A 5,042-nucleotide genomic window follows, 5' to 3' on the forward strand; every position below is an offset into this window, starting at 1 on the left:
TTCTTCTGGCCATTCTTTATACATTGGAAAAGAAATGGAATAATGGAAAGGGGAAATACTACGTTCTATTATTTTTATTGACATAAACACATTCACACACCCACCTTTGTTCCTATAGTGTGTGTATATTTACTTCGCTTTAAGGTTTCTGTTCACTTTCTTTTTGCCCTCTTAGGGTTTGTGACCTAGCGATATCGGGTTCTTACTTCCCAAAAGGAGGTCAGGGGTTCAAGTCTCGGTGGAAGAAGATTTTTTTTTTTTTTTTAAAGCTACGAAAGGTTTTAAGCGATAATAGTTTTTGAATTTTTAGCGTTCCAACATTATAAGTGATGTTCCTGACTCCCTGTCACTTAAAATTTTACTTCATTTTTAGTGACTCTTATCGTTTAAAACTAACATTGTTTGAGTAATGTAAGTTTTTTTTTACCAAAAATATCTAATCTGATGCTTATTTATAAATTTATTTATTTATTTATTTATTTATTTTTAACTTAATGGACCGCAAATTAAAATCTATTCCCTCAAAATTGCAAATGCAATTGATGCCTACATTTGAACAATTGTTTTGGTAATAATGGAATATATAACAATTCTAACCCATTCTGCGTATGTCATCATTTATTGAAAGAAATATACATTGGTTATATTTTTGTTTTTGGTATTCTTATATAAATTCACAGCACCTTTAATTGATCTTTTTATATGTTTTATACGGCTGATCTTTGATGATTTGATGGGAATTTTTACCTATTGTTCTTTTATGGCTTTTTGTACCGTTTCCAATTTTTATTTCAGTAAGAAATACCCAAGTACGTGAATGGTTGTTGAAAATATGCTTCTTTAAAAGGGACTATGATTTGAGGTAGAGAATTTTGAAATAGCTCATCTTTGTTGATTGTTATATATTTGTTTTCATGCTGTATGTTATCACTAAATTAGACATTTTTTTATTTTTAATTTTTTTTATACCATTGACGCAATACGTCTATAATTCTACTAATTAATATTTCATTTTAAAATGCTATTAATTAATATTTCATTTCAGATTTTATAAGAAATTTGTGGTGGTCAAATTTTCACTTTATTTTACTAATGTGTTTATAGTTAAACCATCCATGTTAATAGTTTAATATATAATTCGAAATATATTATTATATTATGCAATCTCACGGGATGTATACAAATGTATTAGATTTATCCATTATCCACTTCGTCCGGCCGATACAAATGTATACACTATCCACTTGATCAACCTATTTCATCAGTCATAGCAATTGATGGATTTTCCTTGGAAGATCTGTAATACAAAGTATGATATTTAATTACATTAAAAAATTTTAAATCATGAAGAAAAGATGAAAAGAATATTAAAAAATAATCATAATAAATAAAATTACAATATTTTAAAAGGTTAATATTATGAAAATTTTGGTTATATATATATATATATATTTCTAAAAAGAGGATAGTTGTAGATAATACAAGTAACAAAGTTAATAATAAATAAATTGATACCTCTATCAAATGTTTTAGTTTCCTCCCATATCCGAGTTTTTGAGTAACTTATAACATTATTTCACTATATTCTTCACTTTTTATAAATGCCATTTGTCATGATTTTTGAAGATAGATCATACCAATGAAGCTGGTTGATTAAATGAAAAATTTATATGCACACAACAATTCCATTGAAGATAGATCATAATAATGAAGTTGGTTGACTAAAATGAAAATTTTTTGCGTATAACAATTCCGTTGCAAACAATCAAATAACCTTGTCAATCACAATTCTTTATGCTAACTATCAAGTCTTTACACAACTAATATGTTGGGTCTTGGGACTAAGTAATATGTATACTTCTATTTTAAAAAATAATCCATACATATTGACTTCATAGTTTATACGTAAGTTGTAAGTAGTTCAAAATAATATACGTTATTTCATACATACGTTCTTAATATATACCATAATTTTCATTGAACCGAACCCAAATTACTCCTACGTTGTTAATTATTAGGCAAAAAAGTATAAAACCTCCTTAACTATCAAAAAAATCAGCATTTTATTTATTTGAACTACAAAATCGAGCAAGTCAGTACAACAACTATTAGAAACGTGCATATTGCCCTTGCCAGTCACTTCCGGCACATTTCCGTCCGACGTCATTGTACATTTACAAAAATACCTATTATAATTAACATTTAAAAAAAGACAAATAAAACTAAAATTTTGAAATACCCTCAATACCTCTCATGCTGTATACGTCTTATATGTGTATTTGTATTTATATGTTTGGTGTCTTAAGTTGGGAAGTACGGTTATGGAGCTACCTTTTAAAGAAGATTGAAATGAAATCCTAACTTTTATTTATTATTTTGCTTAATTAAAGGTATAACAATTGATTATTAAATCAATGTGTATTGCTCAGAGAACCATTTTTTGCTTTGAATAACAAGGGGCTTCATCATAATTTTTTTTTTTTTTAAATATATATTTAAAGTAAAGTTTTTTCCTAAAAGATTTATTATAAATAAATAAGAGAGTTGAAAACTTTAATTTAGTTATAAGAAAATATTAATAACTATTTATCATTACAGTTTTTCTTTTCACTTCTTCTTCTTCTTTTTTCTTTTTTGTGATCCTTTAAATTCCTAATTATATAAGGTAAAATAAATTAGCACATATAATATTAAACACCTAATTGCGCCTAAACCTTTTGCTTCAGATTTGTTTGTTAAAACAAATGGAAAGAGTTTCTTACAGGAAAAATGGTTATAACAGTCACATTGAAGGGCAATATTGGAATTATAAAAAAAAGATAAGTCACGTGCTAGAGTAGTAGGCCGGAAAGTAGCCGGAAGTAACTGACATGGGGCAAGTTGCACACTGTTTGATAGTTATGGTACTGACTTACTTGATTTTGTATTTCAAATATGTAAAATGCTGATTTTTTATAATTGATGAGGGTTTTATGCTTTTTTGCCTGATTATTAATCATTCATGACCAGCCGAAAATCCGCTCAAACCCACCCAAGGCACCATTCTCCCTAATAATAGTTGTGATGCACTCAATGACTAAAGAGATAACTCCAAAACTTTCCACCAAAGTATCTTTATATTTTCAAACTCTACAAAACTTTCCACCAAAGTATCTTTATATTTTCATACTCTACAAAACTCTCTACTCTTCTAATATTCTCTTCAACACTCTACAATTCTCTACACGATCATTTATTATTTATTTATAATGTCTTTGATTTACTTACTAGGGGTAGAAAATAAAAAAATAAAAAAACTAAGTTTTCTTTTGCTATTAGCATTTGAGCATCTTTCCAATAATTTTGTGACACTTATAGGGGAGAAGAATAGAACCCGAATCCCCTCCCGTGTAGAGATTGTGTGCACTTATTATTATCGATAATACAACACACTACATCGTAATGAAATAGTTACATCACGAAATGCAACACTATAAAACAATTATGCAACGGAGTTGTTGCATAAGTGATGTTAACGATGTGAATTTGTTGTGATGTAAAGGCACATAATGAAAATTGCGCAAAGATGATATAGGTTTGAACTTGTATAAATAATAGAAGCAGAATTACTATGTATTAAAATTTAGAAAAACTTTTCGGTGATACATGTAACTAAATTCATGGAATAGAGTTTGGGTGCGTTCGAGTTACTATGCCAAATAATATTTTTAAAAAAATTAAATTAATTATATTTAATCAAATAATTAGCAAAAGAAATATGATTAAAATAGTGAAAAGAGGTACAACAAATATTAAATAATTCTAATTTCGTATGTATCCTAATTGAAGCGATTATAGTATTATGGATAAACTTGTATATTATGAAATCACGTGTATGAACAAATAAAATACACCGTATCCCTCCAGTGGAGAGGTCACGTGCACTTATTTTGTATTGGATCCCCTCCAGTGGACTTGCACTTATTTTGTTGTACTAGTAATGCAACACGCTACGTATTAATAGAATAGCTACATTATGAAATGTAACACCGTGAAACAATTATGTAACGGAATTGTTGTATAAATAATGTAAAATATTACATTAACGATGTGAAGTTGTTGTGATATAAAGACACGTAAGATGATTTAGGTTTGAACCTGTAAAATAACAAGAATAGAATTACTATGTATTAAAATTTTCTAAACTTTCAATGATACATATAATTACATTCATCAAATAGTCAAGCTGGGTGTGTTGGAGTTACTAAACCAAAAAAATGAATCCATTAATAATAAAATCAAGATTTAAATATTAATTATATTTAATCAAATACTTAAAAATATGATTAAGATAGTGAAAAGAGGTACAACAAATATTAAGTATGTATCCTAATTGAAGTGATGATTATAGTGTTACTGTTAAACTTGTATATTGAAATGTAAATGAAAAAATAAAATAAAATATTTTCATATTAAAAAAAGGTCTCTGTTTTGGGAGAAGATATTCAATGTACCGAATGTTCCATATTATTAGTATGCCCAATCAATAAAAATACATTATTTTATAGAATTATGTCCCACTTATTTGTGAAAACCACTCTCAATTAACTATTATATTGATTTTCATTTGGCTCAACTTAGAAAGAACCATTTAAATGTAATTTCACATCACCATTTACAACTGCAAAATTGTAATTGGTAGTTAAATAAATAATATAAAGAGAGGTGATGGACCCGAGGGTTCACAAGACTAGGAACAAATCTGAAAAATCACAATTGTTGAATTGTGTACGTAATTGGTAGCCAACTTTTAATTGAATTAGGAAACTATTAACCTAATTTTAAAACGTAAAAAACTAAAATAAAATTTAAATAAAAAAAAAAAAACTTACAAAAATTAAAAATGCTACACACTTTTATAAATAGTATATAAAAATTGAATTGTACGTAATTGGTAGCCAACTTTTCTAAATGCAGGCAATCACCAATATCCGCCTAGAAGCACTGTTTGATCCCAAATGTAACTCTTCAATACCTACTGATAAATTTTGAAGTAATTGAAA

This window comes from Cornus florida, unplaced genomic scaffold (genome assembly GCF_030987335.1).
Source record: "Cornus florida cultivar Cherokee Brave unplaced genomic scaffold, ASM3098733v1 CherokeeBrave_3.0.0_Hap2_Chr05, whole genome shotgun sequence".
NCBI lineage: Eukaryota > Viridiplantae > Streptophyta > Magnoliopsida > Cornales > Cornaceae > Cornus > Cornus florida.